General features: G+C 48.4%; 1 long non-coding RNA gene and 1 pseudogene across 2 annotated transcripts in view; one reads left to right on the forward strand and one right to left on the reverse strand.

Moving 5' to 3' along the window:
• LOC132808544 (uncharacterized) overlaps nt 1–24,691 on the reverse strand; it is a 60,079-nt gene that overhangs the window by 10,632 nt on the left and 24,756 nt on the right. The window lies entirely within an intron of this gene.
• Nucleotides 117–14,190, forward strand: LOC132808535 (zinc finger protein 850-like; annotated as a pseudogene).

Consider the following 24,691-nt stretch of genomic DNA (forward strand, 5'->3'; position numbering starts at 1 on the left):
TTCTCCAGTGTCTGCAGTCCTCACTTTGATGTCAATGTCTGACAGTCACTCAATCCATTGGGACCACAACAATTTATGACTGTGATTTCTGTGAGAGGGATCAACGCTTTTTGGTTCCTGTTTGAGGACATTTTCAGCATCAGGTGGGACTGGACGAGAGACCCCACTGTTGCAGCGCAGTGTGTGTGGAGCCTGAAACAGTTATACGGCCTGGGAAGGGGATTTCACGGCAGGGAGGGGCTCTACACGTGTTTGTGTGCAGCTGAAGCTGTGGCCATGGAGAAAGCTGAGGAATCCCGCCCTGTGGAGAAACCGTGGAAGTGTGGTGACTGTGGGAAAGGCTTCCGTGTCCCGTCTGCCCTGGAGACTCATCGACGCAGTCACACCGGGGAGAGGCCATTCCCCTGCACCGAGTGCGGGAAAGCCTTCAGACATTCCTCCCACCTGCTGGCCCACCAGCGGGGCCACATGGGGGAAAAACCCATCAGCTGCCCAGATTGTGGGAAGGCCTTCATATATTTCTCTGCCCTGTTGGCCCATCGGCGGATCCACACAGGAGAGAGGCCTTTCAGCTGCCCTGAGTGTGGGAAGGCCTTCAGGTCTTCCGCCACCCTGCGGACCCACCGGCGTTTCCACACGGGGGAAAGGCCGTTCAGCTGCACCGAGTGCGGGAAGGCCTTCAGGTATTCCTCCACCCTGCTGAGCCACCAGCGTGTCCACACGGGGAGAGGCCCTTCAGCTGCCCTGAGTGCGGGAAGGCCTTTACCGACGTCTCCACCCTGCTGAGGCACCAGCGGATCCACACCGGGGAGAAGCCCTTCAGCTGTCCCGACTGCGGAAAGGCCTTTACCAACACCTCCTCCCTGATGAGGCACCAGCGGATCCACACCGGGGAAAGGCCCTTCAGCTGCTCTGAGTGTGGGAAGGCCTTCAGCTATTCCTACAACCTGCGGAGCCACTGTCGTGTCCACACAGGGGAGAGGCCCTTCAGCTGCCCCAAGTGCGGGAAGGCCTTTACCCACGTCTCCGCCCTGCGGAGCCACCAGCGGGTTCACACCGGGGAGAGACCCTTTAGCTGCCCTGAGTGCGGGAAGGCCTTTACCGACATCTCCTCCCTGATGAGGCACCAGCGAGTCCACACCGGAGAAAAGCCCTTCACCTGCCCCGAGTGTGGGAAGGCCTTTAGCAACACCTCCTCCCTGATGAGGCACCAGCGGATCCACACCAGGGAGAGGCCCTTTACCTGCTCTCAGTGCGGGAAGGCCTTCAGCAGTTCCTCCACGCTGCTGACCCACCAGCGGGTCCACACCAGGGAGAGACCGTACACCTGTCCTCAGTGCGGGAAGGGCTTTACCTGCTCCTCCAACCTGCGGAGCCACCAGCGGATCCACACCGGGGAGAGGCCCTTCAGCTGTCCAGAGTGCGGGAAGGGCTTCACCCGCTCCTCCCACCTGCAGAGCCACCAGCGAGTTCATGTGCCATCGCAGGGGGATTGAAGGAGTGGCGGCCGAGTCCCATTATCGACAGGGTAGGTGTGGTGTGTGCACTTTGACCCTGAGCTGTTCAAAAAGCAACTACTTTTTCTCTGCCTTTTTGCTGGGGGGATCTGAAGCTGTAACAAAGTTGGGTTGCAATAAAGGTTACCTGAACTTACCAGCGGGCTCAGACTCTCATTGAAAGCTTTGAGCTCCAAGAGATTTTGTTTTAAAGCTGCTCATTTCTTTCAGCCTCCTGCACTAAGTTTAGAACATAGAAAAATCCAGCGCAGAACAGGCCATTCGGCCCTCGATGTTGCGCCGACCTATGAATTATTCTCAGCTCGTCCCCCTACACTATCCCAAAATCAATTTGTGGGCGGCACGGTGGCACAGTGGTTAGCACTGCTGTCTCACAGTGCCTGAGACCCGGGTTCAATTCCCGACTCAGGCGACTGACTGTGTGGAGTTTGCACATTCTCCCCGTGCCTGCGTGGGTTTCCTCCAGGTGCTCCGGTTTCCTCCCACAGTCCAAAGATGTGCGGGTCAGGTGAATTGGCCATGCTAAATTGCCCGTAGTGTTAGGTAAGGGGTTCTTCTTCTTTCCAATGAGAACAGACCCAAGTCTCTCAGCCTTTCCTCATAAGACCCTCCCTCCAGACCAGGCAACAAACTGATAAATCTCCTCTGCTCCTTTTCCAATGTTTTCCACATCCTTCCTGAAATATGGGGTCCAGAACTATACACAATATTCCAAGTGTGGCTGCACCAGCGTTTTGTATAGTTGCAGCATGATATTGCAGTTCTGGAACTCAATCCCTCTACGAATGAAACCGATCACACCGTATGCCTTCTTTACAGCACTATCCACCTGGGTGGCAACTTTCAGGGATCTATGCACGTGGACTCCTAGATCACTGCCATCCTGTTATTCTTCCCAAAGTGAATCACCTCACATATAGCTGCATTGAACTCCATTTGCCACCTCTCAGCCCAATTCTGCAGTTTATCCAAGTCCCCCTGCAACCTGTAACATTCTTCCAAACTGTCCGGTTCTCCACCGACTTTAGTGTCGTCTGCAAATTTACTAATCCATCCACTAATGCCTGCATCTAAGCCATTTATCAAAATGATAAACCGCAATAGTCCCAAAACAAATCCTTGTGGCACACCACTAGTAACCGGACTCCAGGCTGAATATTTTCCAAAAACCACCACTTGCTGCCTTCTTTCAGAAAGCCAGTTTCTAATACAAACTGCTAAATCACCCTCAATCCCATGCCTCTGCATTTTCTTCAACAGCCTGTCATGTGGAACCTTATCAAAGGCTTTACTGAGGTCCATGTACCACGTCAACTGCCCTACCCTCATCTACATGCTTGGTCACCTTCTCAAAAAACTCAGGGGTTTGTGAGACATGACCTGCCCTTGACAAAACTATGTTGACTCTCTGAAATCAAATTGTTGCTTGCTAGATGATTATAAATCCTATCTCTAATATTCCTTTCCAAAAGCTTTCCTATAATACAAGTAAGGCTCACTGGTCTATAATTACCTGGGTCATCTCTGCTGCCCTTCTTGAACAGGGGCACAACATTTGCAATCCTCCTCTCTGGTACTAAACCCATAGACAATGACGACTCAAATATCAAAGCCAAAGGCTCTGCTATCTCCTCCCTAGCTTCCCAGAGAATCCTCGGATAAATCTCATCTGGCCCAGGGCACTTGTCTACTTTCACTCTTCTAGAATTGATAACACCTGTGTGCAACTAACCTCGATCCTTTTGAGTCTAATATCTCGTACCTCATTCTTCTCCTCTACAATATTCTCCTTTTCCTTGAGTGAAGACCGATGAGAGAGATTCATTACCACCTCTCCAATCTCCACAGGGCCCACACTCAACTTCCCACTTCTGTCTTTGATTGGCTCTCTTCCTACCCTAATCGTCCTTTTATACATCAGATACCTACACAAAGCTTTCGGGTTCTCCTTTATTCTATGTGTTAAAGACTGCTCATGTCCTCTCTTTGCTCTTAACTCTCTCTTCTAAATCCTTCCTAGCTGATCTGTAGCTCTCCATCGCCTCATCTGAACCATCTTGCCTCATCAACACATAAGCCTCCTGCTTCTTTGTAACAAGAGATGCAATTTCTGTTGTAAACTGCAGTTCCCTTATCTTATCACTTCCTCCCTGCCTGACAGGCACATATCTATCAAGGACACACAATATCTGTTCCTTAAACCAACTCCACATTTCAATTATCCCCATCCCCTGCATTGTGCTACCCTATTCTATGCATCCTAAGTCTTGCCTAATTGCATTATAATTGCCCTTGCCCTATCGATAACTCTTGACCTGTGGCATGTTCCTATCCCTTTACATCGCTAAATGAAATCTAACTAAATTATGGTCACTCTCTCCAATGTGCTCACCTACCACTCAATCAAACACCTGGCCTGGTTCATTACCAAGCACCAGATCCAGTGTGACCTCCCCTCTTGTCAGCCCTTCGACATACTGTGTCAGAAAACCCTCCTGCACACACTGGACAAAAACTGATCCATACGATGTACTAGAGTGAAAGCATTTCCAGTCAATGTTGGGGTAGTTAAAGACCCCATAATGCCCACCCTGTTCCATTCACTCCTACCCAGAATAATTTTGCTAATCCTCTCTTCCATTTCCCTGGAACTCTGCAGAGTCCTATTTAAAAAAAAACTCCAAGCAGTGTGACCTCTCCTCTCCTGTTTCTAACCTCAGCCCACGTTACCTCAGTGGACAAGTCCTCATCAAAAGTTCTGTCAGCCACCGTTTTCCTATCCTTGACTAACAAGGCCACGCCACTCCCTCTTTTGTCACCTTGCCTGTTCTTAATGAAAGATCAAAACCCTGGAACCTGCAAAATCCATTCCTCACCCTGCTCTATCCATGTCTCCGAAATGGCCACAACATCCAAGTCCCAGGTACCTAGCCGTGCTGCAAACTCACCTACCTTATTGCGGATACTCGGGCATTGAAGTAGACACAGTTCAAACCACTTCGCTGTCTGCCAGCACATTCCTGTGACTCTGAAATCCTGTCCCTGTCCTCTCTACACTCATCCTCCTGTGGACTGCAGCTACACTCCTGGTTCCCATTCCCCTGCTGGGCTGGTTTAAACCCCAGCCGAATAGCACCAGCAAATTTCCCACCAAGGATATTTCCCACCTGGTTCAAGTGAAGACTGCCCTGTTTGTACAAGTCCCACCTTCCCCAGAATGAGCCCCAATTATCCAAAAGTCTGAAACCCTCCCTCCTGCACCATCCTTGCAGCCACGTGTTCAGCTGATATCTCTCTTTATTCCTTGCCTTGCTGTCACGTGGCACGGGTAACAAACCAGAGATAACCAATCTGTTTGTTTTAGCCCTCAGTTTCCACCTTAGCTCCCTGAAATCCTGCCTTACTTCCCTCTCCCTCATTCTGTGGGAGATTAGAAATGTTTTTGCAGATGGGTGACGGGGTGTAGTGGGGGAAGGGAAGGGGAACATTATCCAAACGGTCGCGGAATTCTTGTAGCATGTAGCATACTCCAGGTTAAGACTTTAATGAATATAGAGGGACTTTTAAAGAAAACAGTTTTAAGCTAGGAAATAACTTTAAAGTGTTGTAGTTGACCAGAAAAAGAAGGAACAGGGGCATTTCACAATAAAGCTTATAGTATGATAAGAGAAAGTGGACAAAAGAACAAGCCGTAACAAACAAGGAACAAAAAATGCAGACAAGGACAGCAGGTTGGCCAGATAAAAAAACAACTAACAAGTGAGGTAATCGGCTTATGATAGGATGGGAAAAAGGAGGCGTGATTCCGCAACTTGTAAATTGAATAAGAAAGCTAACGTGCTCTGTTTGGTGAGCATTTCTGCTTGATTGCAGAAGCGTCCGGTACCTGCAAGACTGTAATAAATTGTTTTTGTTTCCAAGGCTTTGTCTCAGGCTGATTGATTTATGAGTGAGTTCAGTTTCTCACATTTCTACCTTTGTCATTGATACCTACATGGACCATTACTTGGGGCTGGAAACCCTCTCCCTTCAGGACCTCAAAGATACGATTTGAGACATCAGGCACCCTGGCACCTGGGAGGCAACACACCAACTGCGAGTCTTGTCCGTTCCCAACATACCTTCCATCTGACCCTCTAACTATCGAGTCCCTAATGACTAACCCTCTCCTGCTTTCCCTCCTTCCCTTCTGGTGCAACAGGGGACAGGCTCTGTGCCAGAGACCTGGGCCCCAGTGCATACCCCTGGTAGGTCATTTTCCCGCCTCAACAGTACACACTGACTTATACTCAGGAAGGAAATAAAAATAAGTCGTCCCTCCTCTCCCAGGAACCTCTGCTCTCCGACTGCAAATTTAAAACCTCAAATCAGTGACTCCCCACTCCTGGGTTGCTGCTGCCACTGAAAAACAGAAAATGTCACCTTTATTTGTGGTTAGCACTGCTGCCTCACAGCGCCAGAGCCCCGGGTTCAATTCCCCTTCCACATCTGCGTGGGTATCCTCCCACAGTCCAAAGACGTGCGGGTTAGGGTGAATTGGCCACGCTAAATTGCCCCGTGTTTTGGTTGACGGGGAATTGGGCTGGGTGTTTTGCTCTTCGGCAGGTCGGTGTGGACTTGTTGGGCCGAAGGGCTTGTTTCCACACTGTAGGGATTCTGATCTAATGTTCTGGAATTTATATATTGATGAACTAAAACCTGCAACCTATTTTAAAAGATGAAGGACTCAGCAGTGATCCAGATTTGTTCCAAATATTGCGTCGGTTGCATGACACTGTGATGTTTTGCTATTAATTCTGTCTCTTATGATCCTGCAGCACAGCTACCCGCGTAAGGAGCAGCGCTGCAGAAGCTAGTGCTTCCAAATATACCTGGGTGGGCGGGGTTTAGTCTGGGGGCGGGTTTTAGCGGGAGGGCGTTGCTCATTGGCGGGGCGTGTCTCGTGAAAGGAACGCGCGCTAGTAGGCGGGGCGAGGCTCAGCGGGCGATGCGGCGCGTTGAGCCTGGAGGCGCGCGGCTTTGTGGGCGGTTGCTCGTGGGGAAGGGGGCGTGGTTTTTATTCGCGCGGGGACCAGGGAAGGGGTGGGTTTTGGTGCGGGAGGGGGAAAGAGGTGTGGCTCCAAGAGGCGGGGCTTTGTCTCGAAGGGGCGGGTATTACGAGCTTTGTTCGGAAGGGGCGAGATTCACTATCTGCGTTCGGAAGGAGCGGATATTATGAGCTTTGTTCGGAAGGGGCGAGATTCACTATCTGCGTTCGGAAGGAGCGGATATTATGAGCTTTGTTCGGAAGGGGCGGGGTTTACGTGTCGCATTGGCGCCGGAGGGGGCGGGGCCGTCCCGAAGACGGAACTGTGTCCGCAGCCTATTGCCTCCGCTGGAGTCTCGGCTGCAGCAAGTAAGGTAAAGCTTTATCAATATTTCCTTTTACAGAGTTTGTATTTAATAACCAGTAATGGCTACTCAATATCATCATAACGTCCCAAAATGCCATTCATTTCAATCCATTGCAGATAAGCACTAAGAGTTAATTTTCAATGGGATTCAACAGCCTCAGCACTAAAATGGTCTCACAAGGGAACGGCTGGTGTCCTGTTCACACAGATTCACCGATGCTGAGGCAAACCTTCTTAATTGCCTTACAGCATCCTGTTATCACTTGGTGAGCCCAGGTGTCCCTATCTTTAAGTTCTCTCCTCTTTCTGAGCCTTCTTGCCTGTTTATTTTCTAGTGCAGTAAATGTATTCAATAATTCAGCATTACATTTTAGTCTAAATGTTTAATGACAAGTTTTAAGGCTGGAGACTTTATCATGCAAATGCCCACACCCTCATTCCTCCCTTTGATTGCACCGCGATCACTGAAAGAGAAGGCTAGTCCAAACGAATGCCCTTCAAGGTGGTCCAGCCATCAACATCCTGTAGAGCGGCACCACCATCTTCGCAGCTCATCTGGTCATATTTATCATCGCCATCGACACGTGTGGGTGAGTCATCAGAACGCAAAAGGAGCATCTTCTGGGGCAAATCTCTATGACTAAGGGACCTCATAAGCCTAGCAATTAAATATCTAACAATACCAATACCTACACAGAGGAAAAGTATTCTAACATAAATAGCTAAATTGATCAACCAATTGTACCATCAGCCCGACCTGCAGTTTCCCCAACTGGTCCCTTCAGTCATTCTGTCAAGGAATACCTGGATCTCTTCTTGTATCTTAGTAATATTGCCAGTGAGATCAGGAATGCCCATAGTGCATTTATCTTGGACAATGGTGCAGACCTCATCCTCCCAGGCGAGTATATAGTCTAAGGCATCCCGATTCTGCACAGAGTAAAGACACAGGTCTGATAATCCCAGTTTACTCTGTTCCAGAGCCTCTTTAGTCTTATTTCCTCGAATGGTCAGGCCGCAAAAGAGGGAATTGCGGTTCTTTTGACTTGTCACCCATGCCGATCCTTCCAACCTCAGGGTACTTTGGATTCCCCAGCCTAGTGGGTGTCCTGTATTGTCACCCAATCCCTTGGGATCCTTCCAGTTGGAGTAAGGTTGGCTAAGACCGACCGTTGCATCCTCCTCAGATAAAGGTTTCATCAATTTGTCCACTGGCCAGGACAAGGTACTATTGTGGGAACAAGGTCTCCGATAGTGACCTTAAGAGGGACATCTTTGCCATCCAGGACAAGGAAATTGGTAGATTTACCTTAGCTGAAGAAATAATAGTCTGGTTTGATGTATATTAGGGAGAGTTTGTTAAAATAGGTGACTGAAATGTTCCAGCAGGGAGTCTGGTCAGGTCTACAGGAGTAAAGGGTCGACGATTTGCAAGTGGAGTCACTTGAGCGCTATAAAAATGGGCCAAGTGACTCAAGCACTCGCACTGTATGGGAGACAATGGTCCTCAGAATGCTGTTGCCATTGGGCTCTCCCTTAACTCTATTGTACATGGTCTTGGTGACAATATCAGATTCTGAAAAGAGAAAAGGCCTATAAATGCGCAAGGGAAGGGTTCCGTTCCAGATCCATGTGCCGCATAAGGCCTGCTGTACCCCAGCCAGTGTTACACCAGCTGTGTGTATACACAGACCGGAGCTGTTGGAAAGTGATATTTCACTTTGCAGGGTCAGCAGTAGGAGGTCTGACGAATAGAATGTAATTGGGGACGAGGCAAGTAAGTCATCTCCCGATAGAGAGGAGTAACATACTACTGCCTCTGGGGTGAAGAGTGTTCTGTGGGCCTGTATAAATAAGTTGTTTGTGGATTGTGGAGTTTCCCCTATCAGGCTTCCCTTTTCTCGAGTCGGCCCGTCTTGCAAAAAGGGAAGGTGTTCCTGGGCGCTCTTAAAATATTTACCATAATAACGGGGTTGATCATTTTTATCTTCACTAGGCTTGTGTCTGCAGGTAAAATCAAAAAAACATAGTAACGACATGGTAACTCCCACTGATTTCTACTGTCCAGATGGACCATCTGGTCTTTCTGATATGAGTCCATTGCAATAATCAATCTTCATCACGTCCCACACGTCAAAGGCGTCTGGTCCGGTGCACTGGACGGCATCTCCTCAGCATGGGAGGTGGATAATCTCTGATCATTCCTGGTTGCATCCAAACTTAGTGCCTTTCCCCGCTGAAAATGTGTTGCTGGTAAAAGCACAGCAGGTTAGGCAGCATCTCAGGAATAGGAAATTCGACGTTTCGAGCATAAGCGGATGAAGGGCTTATGCTCGAAACGTCAAATTTCCTATTCCTGAGATGCTGCCTAACCTGCTGTGCTTTTACCAGCAACACATTTTCAGCTGTGATCTCCAGCATCTGCAGACCTCATTTTTTACACTTAGTGCCTTTCCCCATCAGGATGTTGTACGTGATCAGAAAGGTGAGGAGATAGGCGATCTCCCACATGTCCCTCCTCTTAGTTCAAGTATCTGTAAAAAGATTAACATTAGAACAGCAAAATTCAAAAACCCAAATGGACAGGGTCCACTCCTTTTGTTGGGATTCCAGGATTCTCTCCTCCTCTTCCTCACTTTTGATTGGTGCGAGCAATCAAATTACAATGGTGCAGTTGGACCCAAGCTGAGCGCCCAGCGACTTTGACCACCGTAGGGGTGGGAAGTAAAACCTGGAAGGGGCCATCCCAACGAGGTTGGAGACCTTTGCCAGTCCAATTTCTGACGAGCTCCAACGAACCAGGCTCTACCCGTAACAAGGCTGAAAGGGAGGGAACATCACTGGAGGCTGCACGCTCCTGGGAGTGACAGGCACGCATAATGCTAGTTAGAGCAAGAACATAACCAATCATTGCTTCAGTCATGTGGTGGACGTGGACTGAGAAGGGAGCCGAATCGTTCCAAGGGGTACGGAGAGGGTGACCAGAGAGACTCTCTGCTGGAGATAGTCGTGTCTTGCCCGCAGACATGGATCCCATCTGGAATAAGGTCACAGGGATTAGCATAACCAGGAGAGGCCAGACTCGGCTATTAATTTGGCAAGTTTAGTCTTGAGTCTGGTTAAAACATTCACCAAGGCCAGCCACCTGAGGATTAGCACCATGCAGTTGCCGACAAATACAAAGCTGGGAACAGAGTTCTCCGTTAATATTACCTACAAAGTGTGGTCCATTGTCCGAGCTAATGCACGCAGGTATACTGAAGGAATTATTTCCTTAAATAAAATCTTCACCACAGTCTCAGCAGTCGCATTAGGAGGAGGGTAGGCTTCAGTCCACTTCGAAAAGACATCGATAATAAGCACAACATATTTATAGCAACTCAACTCATTTCTACAACTCGATGAAGTCCAGTTGAAGTGTCTCCAAGGGACCCTCCAGCAAGGGAGTTCTCGTAGAGATACTTGAACTAAGAGGTGGGGGATCGCCTACCCACTGACCTGTATGATCACGTACAACATCCTGATCGGGAAAGCCACTGACTGAGTATCGATGCGATCTGGAACGATCTGAGATTATCCTGATGTCATCTGGTGTACCAGACCAGACGCTTTCAACGTGGAGTCGTTTGAGCGATGGCGTGAGCTGCCAGAGAAAGTGGTGGGTGCTGGTAAGATGACAAGTTACAAGGCTCCTGGACGGACATCTGAATATGAAGGGTTCAGATGGGTCAGGGCCAAGTGATGGCAAATGCGACTATAGTAATCGAGATGTACAGCACGGAAATAGACCCTGCGATCCAACTCGTTCTTGCTGACAAGATAGCCAACCCAATTTAGTCCCAGCTGCCAGCACCCGGCCCATATAGGGGCCAAGTGATGGCAAACATGACTAGATTAATTTAGGATATCTGGGCAGGTTGGGCCAAAGGGTCTGTTTCCGTGCTGTGAGATTCTAATTGTCCTCGGTGAAAGCAAAGTGTGGTTGTGAAGGCTGGACTTTCAGAGCATATTTTACCCTGACTGGGAAGCAGAAGAGTTTGACTGAAGTGTGTTGGTGTTAATGCCTTGATGTCTCATTTTGCTCCCACCTTCCCGGGGTCGTTAACCATTTTGTGTCTGGTCCTTCCTCAAGAAGCTGCATTGCAGGTTCACCCTGAATTGACACTTTTTTTTTGCTTCCCAAAATCAGACCTGCTCACTCTCAGCAGGATCCCAGTGTTGTGAAAGATAGTAACTTTCAGGTGGAGTTATCCAAAATTCAGAGAGATGTCAGTCTTGATGTTTTTGATTTTTCTGTCCCTGTAAGATCCTGAATCAGCACCTTCAGGGGAATTAGTTAGAGCGGAGTGAGAACAGAGGGGAAGGGAGAGTGGGATGGTGCTTTCAATTTTGTGGAACAGTAAAAGAATATTCCACAGAAAGTAGAATTGCTTGTTCTGAATTTCTACCCTGCACTGATAGTGATGACTTTTGTAATCTCTTTTTGCAGAGTATTTGAAAATCTGAAGACTGAAGTTTCAAAATCAACGGATAAAGGGCTTATGCCCGAAACATTGACTCTCCTGCTCCTCGGATGCTGCCTGACCTGCTGTGCTTTTCCAGCGCCAAATTTTTCGACTGACTGTCCAGGGTCAGCAGTCCTCACTTTGATGTCAATGTCTGTCAGTCACTCAATCCATCGGGACAGTTTTTGACTGTGATTTCTGTGAGAGGGATCAACGCTTTTTGGTTCCTGTCTGAGTATGTTTTCAGCATTAGTGGGACTGGACGAGAGACCCCACTGTTGCAGCGCATTGTGTGTGGAGCCTGAAACAGTTATATGGCCTGGGAAGGGGATTTCAAGGCAGAAAGGGGCTCCACATGTGTTTGTGAGCAGCTGAAGCTGTGGCCATGGAGAAACCGGAGGAATCCCGCCACGTGGAGAAACCGTGGAAGTGTGGTGACTGTGGGAAAGGCTTCCGTGTCCCGTCTACCCTGGAGACTCATCGGCGCAGTCACAGCGGGGAGAAGCCATTCCCCTGCACCGACTGTGGGAAGGCCTTTAGACATTCCTCCCACCTGCTGGCCCACCAGCAGGACCACACGGGGAAAAGACCCTTCAGCTGCCCCGATTGTGGGAAGGCCTTCATGTTTTTCTCCGCCCTGTTGGCCCATCGGCGGATCCACACGGGGGAGAGGCCCTTCAGCTGCCCAGAGTGCGGGAAGGCCTTTACCCAGGCCTCCACCCTGCTGAGGCACCAGCGTGTCCACACGGGGGCAAGGCCCTTCAGTTGCCCTGAGTGCGGGAAGGCCTTCAGCGATTCCTCCACCCTGCGGAGCCACCAGCATGTCCACACAGGGCAGAGGCCCTTCAGCTGCTCTCAGTGCGGGAAGGCTTTTACCCACGTCTCCTCCCTGCTGACCCACCAGCGTATCCACACGGGGGAGAGGCCATTCACCTGCTCTCAGTGCGGGAAGGGCTTCACCCACTCCTTCAACCTCCAGACCCACCAGCGGGTCCACACCGGTGAGAGGCCCTTCAGCTGCCCAGAGTGCGGGAAGGCCTTTACTCAGGTCTCCACCCTGCTGAGGCACCAGCAGGTCCACACCGGGGAGAGGCCCTTCAGCTGCCCCGGGTGCGGGAAGGCCTTCAGCAATTCCTCCGCCCTGCTTACCCACCAGCATGTCCACACGGGGGAGAGCCCCTTCAGCTGCCCAGAGTGCGGGAAGGCCTTTACCCAGGCCTCCACCCTGCTGAGGCACCAGCGTGTCCACACGGGGGAAAGGCCCTTCAGCTGCCCTGAGTGTAGGAAGGCCTTCAGCGATTCCTCCACCCTGCGGAGTCACCAGCGGGTCCACACCGGGGAGAGGCCGTTCACCTGCTCTCAGTGTGGGAAGGGCTTCATCTGCTCTTCCAACCTGCGGAGACATCGGCATGTCCACACGGGGGAGAAGCCCTTCAGCTGCCCCGAGTGTGGGAAGGCCTTCAGCAATTCCTCCGCCCTGCTGACCCACCAGCGGGTCCACACTGGGGAGAGGCCGTTCACCTGCTCTCAGTGTGGGAAGGGCTTCACCTGCTCCTCCACCCTGCGGAGCCACCAGCGGATCCACACGGGGGAAGAGGCCCTTCAGCTGTGGTCAGTGTGGGAAGGGCTTCACCTGCTCCTCCCATCTGCTGACCCACCGGCGGGTCCACACGGGGGAGAGGCCATTCACCTGCTCTCAGTGCGGGAAGGGCTTTACCTCCTCCTCCACCCTGCAGACCCACCAGCGGATCCACACGGGGGAGAGGCCGTTCAGCTGCTCAGAGTGCAGGAAGGCTTTTACCCAGGTCTCCACCCTGCTGAGGCATCAGCGTGTCCACACCAGGGAGATGTCCTTCAGCTGCCCCGGAGGTGGGAAGGCCTTCAGTGATTCCTCCACCCTGCTGACCCACCGGCGGGTCCACACCGGGGAGAGGCCATTCACCTGCTCTCAGTGTGGGAAGGGCTTCAGGTATTCCTCCCACTTGCTGACCCACCGGAGGGTCCACACGGGGGAGAAGCCCTTCAGCTGCCCCGAGTGTGGGAAGGCCTTCAGCACATCTTCCTCCCTGCTGAGGCACCAGCGGATCCACACCGGGGAGAGGCCGTTCATCTGCTCTCAGTGCGGGAAGGGCTTCACCTACTCCTCCCAACTGCGGAGCCACCAGCGAGTTCACGTGCCTTCACAGGGGGATTGAAGGAGTGACGGCCGAGTCCCATTATCGATTGGAATATCAACCCAGTTCCGGGGACTCCCGGGTTTGAATCCCGCCACGACAGATGGCAGAATTGGTATACGGTCAGAAATGTGGATTTTGGAATCTAACGATGAGACCATTTCAGGGAGGGGGTGGTGCAGGGGAGAAAGCCCCCATCTGATTCTCTCTCTCCCTTGTTAGGGAAGGGAACCGCCATTGTGGGAAAGGATACACTCAGTCGTTCCAGCTGCATCCTTTACCCGGTCTGGCCTACACGTGACTCCAGACCCACAGCAGTCTGGTTGACTCTACACTACCCTCGCCCCACTGGCAAAGGAGCGGGGAGAAACTTACTTGGAGACAGGGTATGGGTTGAAATTGTTGAGTGAGGCAATACTTCCTCCGGGTTACGGCTGTACCAAGGATCCAATTACAAAGGGACAACTTGGTGCTGACCAATAGTAAAGACAGTGAGGAGGGGACAGGGGAGGTGTGGTGTGTGCACTTTCACCTTGAGCTGTTCAAAAAGCAACTACTTTTTCTCTGCCTTTTTGTTGGGGGGATCTGAAGCTGTAACAAAGTTGGGTTGCAATAAAGGTTACCTGAACTTACCACCGGGCTCAGACTCTCATTGAAAGCTTTGAGCGCCAAGAGGTTTTTGTTTTAAAGCTACTCATTTCTTTCAGCCTCCTGCACTAAGTTTAGAACATAGAACAATCCAGCGCAGAACAGGCCCTTCGACCCTCGATGTTGCGCCGACCTGTGAACTATTCTCAGCTCATTCCCCGACACTATCCCAAAATCATCCATGCGCTTATCTAAGGATTGTTTAAATCTCCCTAATGTGGCTGAGTTGACTACGTTAGCAGGTAGGACATTCCACGCCCTTACCACTCCCTGGGTAAAGAACTTGCCTCTGACATCTTAAATCTATCACTCCTCAATTTGTAGTTATGCCCTCTCGTACAAGCTAACATCATCATCCTGGGAAAACGTCTTTCTCTGTCTAAACTATTTAATCCTCTGATCATCTTGTATGTCTCCATCAAATCCCCCCTTAGCCGTCTTCTTTCCAATGAGAAAAGACCCAAGTCTCTCAGCCTTTCCTCATAAGACCTTCCCTCCAGACCAGGCAACATCCTGGTAAATCTCCTCTGCACCTTTGCCAATGCTTCCACATCCTTTCTATGATGGGGCAACCAGAACCGTACACAATATTCCAAGTGTGGCCGCACCAGTATTTTGTATAGTTGCAGCATGATATTGTGGTTCCGGAACTCAATCCCTCTCCCAATGAAACCTCACACACCGTATGCCTTCTTAACAGCACTATCCACCTGGGTGGCAACTTTCAGGATTCTCTGTACATGGACTCTGCACATCCACACGACCAAGGATCTTTCCATTGCCCAACTACCCTGCCATCCTGTTATTCTTCCCGAAGTGCATCACCTCACATTTAGCTGCATTGAACTCCATTTGCCACCTCTCAGCCCAATTCTGCAGTTTATCCAATTCCCCCTGCAATCTGTAACATTCTTCCAAACTGTCCAGTACTCCACCGACTTTAGTGTTGTCTGCAAATTTTCTAATCCATCCACCTATGCCTGCATCTAAGTCAGTTATAAAAATGACAAACAGCAGTGGTCCCAAAACATCCTTGTGGAACACCAATAGGAACTGGACTCCAGACTGAATATTTTCCATCAACCACCACTTGCTGCCTTCTTCCAGTTTCTAATCCAAACTGTTAAATCACCCTCAATTCCATGCCTCTGCATTTTCTCCATCAGTCTACCATGTGGAACCTTATCAAAGGCTTTACTGAAGTCCAAGTATACCACATCAACTGCCCTACCCTCATCTACATGCTTAGTCACCTTCTCAAAAAACTCAGTGAGGTTTGTGAGACACGACCTGCCCTTGACGAAATCATGTTGACCATCTGAAGTCAAATTGTTACTTGCTGGATGATTATAAATTTTATCTCTTGTACCATCTTGCTTCATCAATACATAAGCCTCATGGAACAGCATCATAAGACACAGAACTTATGTCAAAAGATCAGTGTCATGCAACTGATAGAATATATTGAACAAACTTAAATAGTCTTCATCTCTTAGAATGGGTGTGGGCTTTGGTTCATTAATATGTAACAATGTTCTTGAAATGACATAAGGTCTTATAAAAAAAGACATCTCCGCTCAGACAATACATTAAAGGTGTGAGATTTGAGTCTGTCAGTGTTCCAATCTTGAATCAGACTGGTTCTGTTTCCAAAGTCGGAATTTGTAAAATATTACATGCATTGACTGCCTGCAGATTGTGTGCTTTTTGAACAAAATTGAATGTATCTGCAAATATAATTCTGCCAATACAATTTCACCCCAAAGAGTAGTGTGTGTGTATGTGCATGTGAGAGTATGTGCATGTGAGAGTATGTGCATGCTTGGGAAAGTGTGTGTGTGAGATGGAGTATGAGACTGCAAGTGTCTGAGAGAGTGTTGAGGAATGTGCGCCTCTCTGAGAGGTGTGAGGGAGAGGCTTAATAAACGCAGGGGGTTGTGCAGATAATGGTCGGGCCATGAGTCACTTCTAGAACAGACAGACATGGGGGAGGTGGGGGATGGTGGTGTTCAGGTACTGAGTTCAATGGAAGTTGCATCATTGGTAGACAGGGTGATTAAGAAGGCATTTTGCAACATCGCCTTCATTGTTCACACCATTGAGGATAGGGGTTGGGACATCATGTTGAGGTTGTACAGGATGTTGGTGAGGCCATTTTCAGAGTACTGAGTACAGTTCTGGTGGCCCTGTAATAGGAAGAATACTGTTAGAGAGGGTTTAATAAAGAGTTACCAGGATGTTGTAAGGACTGGAGGGTTGAAGTTATAAGGAGAGGCTGGGACTTTATTCACTGCAGCACAGGAAGTTGGGGGGTGACATTATTGAGATTGATAAAATCATGAGGAGTGGAGGTAAGGTGAATAGAAAATGGCTCTTGCTTAGCGTAGGGGAACTCAAAACTAGGGGGCCATTTTGTTTAATGTAAGGAGAGAGATTCAAAAGGAACCGGAGGGGCAACATTTTGAAAGAGGGTGATTTGCATGTTGAATGGGGGGGGTGGGGGGACGGGGGAAACGGGAGAAACATTGGGGCGCGGCCTGTCCTGTCATAGTGACATTTTACACTCATTTTCCATCTGCTTTTACTGGCACTTGTGCTGTTTATCCCTCACTGTTTTTTTTAATCCTTGTGCTGTTTGCCCTTTGCTGTTACTTGTACAATTGTTGAGGGTAGTGTGTAAAAAGTAGTGAAGGAGATTATGCACCAGCATTGTATGTTCTTAGTCATTCAAGGGGCAGGACCTGTTGAGAATGGTTAGTAAAGTATGTGGTGAACTAAGCCTTGTTAACATGGAGATAGTTTGGGATTTGGAAAAATATACTTTTTTATTATTTACAGTCATAAAGATGTACAGCACATGAACACACCCATTTGGTCCAACCTGCCCATGCCAACCAGATATCCTAAATTAATCTAGTCCCATTGGTCAGCACTTGGTTCATATCCCTCTAAACCCTTCCTATTCATATACCCATCCAGATGCCTTTTAAACTCTGCAATTATACAGCCTCCATTACTTCCTCTCACAGCTCATTCCATACGTGCACCATCCTCTGCATGGAAAAGTTGCCCCTTAGGTACCTTTAATATCTTTCTGCTCTCACCCTAAACCTATGCCCTGTAGTTGTGAACCTCACCCCTACTCTGGGGAAAAGACATCAAAAAAAAAGTTGAGCAGCCAGACAAAAGCTATAAAATGTTGAGCCACGTGGGGAAAAAGAACTGTGGCTCTACCCTTTATTTCTCCTCTTGGCATTTGAACATTTAACATCTGTCAATAACACCAGCATCGCCACAGAGCACATTGTGTCTGCTCCTCGGTGTGAACAACAGCGCACCTGCTCGCTGGTGTCACCAGTACATTGTCCATGCTCCTCGCTGTCGGCAGAAAAGGAGACATCGCTTATCTCTGTTCCTAAAGGTCTTCCCTTTATTCTTAAAGCTGTGTCCTCTGGTCCTAGTCTCTCCTACCAATGGAAACATCTTCCCAATGTCATTGCACTGTGGGGATGAAGCCCTAGCCTGTCCAGTAATTTCTGGTGGGTGAGACTAGGCCTCAAGGTTAGAGGGAGTAGCTTTCAGACAGAGATGAGGAGGAACTGCTTTTCCCAGAGGGTCGTGAATCTATGGAATAGTCTAGATGAGAGTGGTGCTGGAAAAGCACAGCAGGTCAGGCAGCATCCGGAGAGCAGGAAAATCGATGTTTCGGGCAAAAGCCCTTCATCAAAATCTAGGGAATACTCTGGCCAAGGAAGCAATAGAGGCAGCTTCATTAAGTCTATTCAAGACACAGTTGGGTGGGATTTGGTCTGGTTGGGGAATTAAGGGGTTCCTTGTGACAGTGCAGGGAGGAGAAGATGAAACGATGGATAGATCAGCCATGATCTTAATGAATGACGGAGCAGGCTCACTTGTAGCAACTGGAGTGAATCCAGAGAGGGAGCAGACTTTGGGACCTCAGGTATGTGTCTTGGTTACCTGGGTGAGGAGAGACAGAAGGACAGGCTAGACTGTTTTCCGTAGCTTGCCAGAGTCTGAGGAGTGACCTTATACACTTTTATATCATCATGAGGGGCATGGATAGGGTAAATAGACGTGGTATTTTCCTTTGGATGTAGCAATCCAGAACTAGAGGGTAATAAGTTTAGAATCGAGCATGTGGTGCTGCAGCAAGTCGGGCAGCATCCGAGGAGCAGGAAAATTGACGTTTCAGGGAAACTCCTTTCAGGGAAGTGTGTGTGTGTGTGTGTGTGTGTGTGTGTGTGTGTGTGTTTGTTTGTGCACTGTGAGTGTCTATTTGCATTTGTGCCTGCTTGATAAAGTGAGATTGTGATGGAGTATGAGTCTGCGAGAGGGTGAGAGTTTTGAGGGGGTGGTGTATGTGTATGTCTGAGAGAGAGCGTGTGTGTATGAGAGAGGTATGGATATAAGTGAGGGGTTGCATTTTGCTAAAATAAAGGAGGGCAAGACTTGAACAGGTAATGGTAGGGCTCTGGGTCATGTTGTAGAACAGAGACCTGGGGGGTGTTCAGGTTCATTGTTCTTGAAAGTTACATCACTGGTAGATAGAGGGGGGTGAAGAAGGTGTTCAGCACACTTGCCTTCATTGTTCACATGCTGAGTACAGGAGTTGGGACATTATTTTGGAGATGCACACAGAAAGTACATTACTCAGACGGTGATAGGTGCCTGGAACGCATTGCCAGCAGAGGTAGGGACGGTAGATTCATTCAAGGTGCATCCGAGCAGTAGGACAGTCGAAGTTTCGGGCACAAGCCCTTCATCAGGAATGATGCGTGGATGTTCAGAGGGGCATCAGCGTCCTTCTGTGCCAGTTGTCAGACAGGTGCAGCAGGCAATGAGCAAGGCAAGTGGTGTGTTAGTAAGAGGAGCTGAAAATGTGTTGCTGGAAAAGCGCAGCAGGTCAGGCAGCATCCAAGGAACAGGAAATTCGACGTTTCGGGCAGAAGCCCTTCATCAAGAATTAGTAAGAGGAATTGAGTTCAGAAATGGGGATGTCTTCCTGCAGTCAGGGGGTCATTTGAATAAATTCAAGGCTGAGTTAATCTGATTTTTGAACAAGAAAGAAGTGGATGTTTATTGCGGAAGGCAAGAAAATGGTTTTAAGACCAGTTTAGAACAGTTCCAGAGTCAGACAACACAGAAACAGACCCTTCAGTCCAACTAGACCGTGCTGACTGTGTTCACAAACTAAACTAGTCCCACCTGTGTGTATTTGGCCCATATCCCTCTGAACCTTTCCTATTCATGTACTTACCCAAATGTCTTTTAAACCTTGTTACTGTACCTGCATCCACCACCGTGTCTGGACATTGAGAGTAGTTTGTGTGTGGAATCAAAAAAAGGCACTATTCCAGTCTTTTGAAAATCTTTCTCCACTCACCTTCTTCATTTGCTCCCTAATCTTGAAACCCCCACCCTAGGGAAAGGACACCTGCGGTTCACCTCATCTACCCTCCTCATGATTTTATGAACCTCTTTTAAAGTCACCTCTCAACCTCATGTGTTCCAGTGAAAAAAGTCCCAGCCTATCCACCTAGCTGTAGGTATATTCATATCCAGTTATGAATTGTTCAATGCTGATGCTGACTCGAAAGACCGAATGGCCTAGTCTTGCTCCCAACTCTCTTGCTCTGTGTCCAGGACAGCAAGAGGCCCTAAGTCAGAGGAGCAGAAATTAGACCATTCAGTCCATCAGGTCTAATCACCCCATTCAATCGTGGCTGCTAGGTTTCTCAACCCCATTCTCCCCATAACCCTCGATCCCCTTGATACTCAAGAACCTATCTGTCTCAGTTTTAAATATCCCCAGTGACCTGGCCTCCACAGCCTTCTCTGGAAATAGATTCCACAGATTCACCGCTCTCTGGCTGAAGAAGTTTCTCCTTTCTAAAAGGACTTCCCTTTACTCTAAGGCTGTGCCTCTCGTCTGAGTCTGTCCTACCAATGGAAACATCTTCGCAACATCCACTCTGTCTGGGCTGTTCAGGATTATGTAGGTTTCATTTAGACCCACCCCCGCCCCCTTCCGAGTGTGGGCCTATTAATCAGCATGAACCAGACCCTTCAGGATGAGGTACAGCAGGGATTAGGTTCAGTAAACTGAGACTGGAGAGAGAATGTGTGGGATGGAGATTTTCAGCTTCTAGAGAATGAGAGAGAAAAGTGAGTTTGCTATAAATTAGAATTGATCGGATGGGCCAAAATGTGGTAGATGGAATTAAATTTTGAGAAATGTGAGTTGTTGCATTTTGGTCAAGCAATCCAGGCAGGACTGACACAGTTAAGGGGAGTGTTGCAAAACAAAGAGACCTTGGAGTGCAGGTTCCATAGTTCCTTGAAAGTGGAGTCTTAGGTAGACAGGATAATGAATGAGGCATTTGGTAGGATGGCCTTTATTGGTCAGAGCATCGAGTAGATGAGTTGGGAGCTCATGTTGTGGCTGTCCAGGATGTTGGTTAAGCCAATTTTGGAATACTGCGTTCAGTTCTGGTATCCCTGCTGTAGGAAAGATGTTATGAAACTTTGAAAGGGGTCAGAAAAGATTTGACCTATAGGGAGAGGCTGAATAGGCCAGGGACATTTTCCATGGAGCATCAGAGGCTGAGGGGTAAATTTATAGACCTTTGTAATGGGTATGGATAGGGGGGGAAACCCTACCTTTTCCCCAGGGTAGGGGAGTCCAAGAAAACTAGAAGGCGTATGTTTGAGGTGAGAGCAGAATGATTTAACAGGGGTCTGAGAGGCAACCTTTTCACACAGAGGGTGGTGCATGTCTGGCATGAACACGAACTGCCAGAGGAAGTGGTGGAGACTGGCACAATTACAACATTTAAAAGGCATGTGGATGTCGGTCTGTTCTCAGCTCTGCTGGATTTCTGTTGAAGCTTTGACCCCCCCCAGAAATAGGGCTCTCCCAAGGATTGGTATGGTGTCCTATTTGAGGAATTCTTTCTGTCTTACATCGAACTGTTAGTATGCAGCTCTGATTTACAACAACATTTACATCAACAGGACTAAAGCACCTGTTATCAAATTGGCATAGAGCTATACAGCACGGACATTGACTTTTTCTCTCTCTCATGCACAGACGCACATAACAAGTCCATGGGGTTAAATTTGTATTTGCAGAATGATATTTGCAGATACATTCTATTTTGCTCAAAAAATACACAATCTGTAAGCAGTCAATCCATGTAAGATTTTGTAAATTCCACTTTGGAAGTAGAACCAGTCTGACTCAAGACTGGGACACAGACAGACTCTGACCTCACACCTTTAATGCATTATGTGAACTGAGATGTCACATTTTGCTATAAAACCTCGAGTTATCTTGATATGGTGCCTTGCAGGAAGGTCTGGGATTTACATGTGAATGATAGCTGCAACCCAGTCTAAAAGATGAAAGACTTGACAATCCAGGTTTGTTCAATATATCATTTTGGTGGCAGGACACTATAATGTTTTTCTATAAATTGTGTCTTATGATCTTATTCTCCACAACCACCTGAAGGATCAGGGCTCTGAAAGCGAGTGCTTCCAAATAAACCTGTTGAATACTCACCTGGTGGTGTGATTTTTCACTTTGTCCAGGTTAGGATGGATTGACAGTGCCCAGAGATGTGCAGGTTAGGTGCATTAATCAGGGGGTAAATGTAGAGCAATAGAGGTAGGGGAATAGGTGTGGGTCTGTTACCCTTCAGAGGGTCGGTGTGGATTTGTGGGGCTGAGTGGCCTGCTTTCACCGCTCTGGGGATTCTCTGAAGAGAAGGGATTGGCACAAACTCATTATTTTTTTTTGGCTTCCCAAAATCAGACTTCCTCACCTCTCAGCAGTATCCCAATGTTGTGAAAGATATTAACTTTCAGGTGGAGTTATCCAAAATTCAGAGAGATGTCAGTCTTGACGTTTTTGCCTTTCTGCCCCTGGAAGATCCTGAATCAGCACCTTCAGGGGAATTAGTTAGATCAGAGTGAGAAGAGAGGGGGAGAGAGAGTGGGATGGTGCTTTCAATTTTGTGGAATAACAAAAGAAAATATTCCGCAGAATTCCTTGTTCAGAATTTCTACTCTGCACTGACAGTGATGACTTTTGTAATCTCTTTTAACATTTCAGGATCTGAGGATGGAAGTTTCAAAATCAACAGATGAAGGCCTTATGCCCAAAACGTCGACTCTCCTGCTCCTCGGATGCTGCCTGACCTGCTGTACTTTTCCAGCACTGCACTTACTGATTCTGACTCTCCAGCATCTGCAGTCCTTACTTTGACATTCATGTCTGACAGTCATTCAATCCATCGGGACCGCAACAGTTTTCAACTATGATTCTGTGAGAAGGAGCAAAGCTTTTTGGTTCCTATTTGGGTACGTTTTCAGCGTCAGTGGGACTCGATGAGAGACCCTACCGTTGTAATGCAGTGAGTGAGGAGCGTGTAACAGCTCTACAGTTTGGAAAGAGGAATTCACGGTGGACAGAAGCTCCACATGCGTTTGTGTGCGGCTGAAGCTTCAGCCATGCAGAAACCCGAGGAATCCCGCCCCGTGGAGAAACCATGGAAGTGTGGCGATTGTGGGAAAGGCTTGTTTCCCGTCTGCCTTGGAGACTCATTGGCGCAGTCACACTGGGGAGAGGCCGTTCCCCTGCCCTGACTGCGGGAAGGGCTTCAGCGATTCCTCCTACCTCCAGACCCACCAGTGGATCCACACAGTGCGGGAAGGCCTTTACCCAGGCCGTCTCCTTGCTGACCTACCAGCGGGATCACGTGGCATTGCAGGGGGATTGAAAGAAAGACGGCCGAGTGCCTTTACCGACTGGACTATCAACCCAGTTCCAGTGACTCCCGAGTTCGATTCCCACTGCGACAGATGGTGGAATTGGAATTTGGTCAGAAATCTGGAGTTTAGCATCTAATGGTGAAACCATTGTCAGTGGGGTGGGGGTGGAAAAAAACCCCCATCTGATTCACTCAGTTCTTTTTTAGGGAAGACTTGAGCAGTTATTAGAGCAGTCGTCCCAGCTGCATCCTTTACCCAGTCTGGCCTACACGTGACTCCAGACCCACAATAGTCTGGTTGACGCTACGCTGCTCATCCAACTTACTTGGATACAGGTTGAAATTGCTGAGTGAGGCAATACTTCCTCCAGGTTAAGGCGATATCAAGGATCCAATTACAAAGGGACAACTCAGTGGTGACCAATAATGAAGAAAGTGAGGGGTTGCACTTTGACCTTGAGCTGTTTTTAAAAAATTGCTACATTTTCTACACCTTTCTGCTGGGAGATTCTGAAGCTGTAACAAAGTTGGGTCACAATAAAGATTACCTGAACTTCACACTGAGCTCAGATTCTCAATGAGAGCTTTAAACTGCAACAGGTTTTTGGTTTAAAACTGCTGATTTCTCACAGGAGAAAGTGAGAACTGCAGATGCTGGAGATCAGGGTCAAGATTAGAGTGGTGCTGGCAAAGTACTGCAGGTCAGGCAGCGTCCGAGGAGCAGGAAAATCGACATTTCAGGTTTGTTCCAGTCTGCACCCTCCTTACTGTGTCAACCATCTGTGAGTAAGGTACTCTCTTCACAACTCCTATTCCATTTTTTTCATTCTGGGCTTCAATTTATGACTTACAGCAACTGAAAGGAAAGAGAATGAATCCATGGAATGGACAGATCAGGAAAAGTTTGTTTATAAACAGTATGTTTCATGTATTGAGTGAATGTAAAGAGGATGTGGTGGATGCATGTTCAGATGCAACATTTAAAAGACATGTGGATAAGTACATGAATAGGGAAGGTGTGGAGGTTTATGGGCCAAACACTGGCAAGTGGCACTAGTTTAGTTTGAGAATATAGTCAGCATGGAATAGTTGGACTGAAGGGTCCGTTTCTGTGCTGTCTGACCGTAACTGTTCTGTCGTGGTCTTAAAACTATTTTCTTGCCTTCCACTTTAAATGTGATTACTGTACCTGCATCCAACACATAAACCACAAAAAAAACCCTCATGCACACAACATGGGCGGCACGGTGGTTAGCACTGCTGCCTCACAGCGCCTGAGACCCGGGTTCAATTCCCAACTTGGGCGACTGACTGTGTGAAGTTTGCACATTCTCCCTGTGTCTGCGTGAGTTTCCTCCGGGTGCTCCGGTTTCCTCCCACAGTCCAAAGATGTGTGGGTCAGGTGAATTGGCTATGCTAAATTGCCCGTAGTGTTAGGTAAGGGGTCAATGTAGGGGTATGGGTGGGTTGCGCTTCGGCGGGTCGGTGTGGACCTGTTGGGCCAAAGGGCCTGTTTCCACACTAAGTAAGCTATAAAAATCCACACTTTATTGTTCAAAACTCAGATAAACTCAGCCTTGAATAAATTCAATGACCCCCTAACTGCAGGAAGACATCCCCACTTCTAATCTCAGATCAGCCTGCTAATATACCACTTGC

The sequence above is a fragment of the Hemiscyllium ocellatum genome, assembly GCF_020745735.1.
Source record: "Hemiscyllium ocellatum isolate sHemOce1 chromosome 27 unlocalized genomic scaffold, sHemOce1.pat.X.cur. SUPER_27_unloc_7, whole genome shotgun sequence".
In the NCBI taxonomy this organism is placed as follows: domain Eukaryota; kingdom Metazoa; phylum Chordata; class Chondrichthyes; order Orectolobiformes; family Hemiscylliidae; genus Hemiscyllium; species Hemiscyllium ocellatum.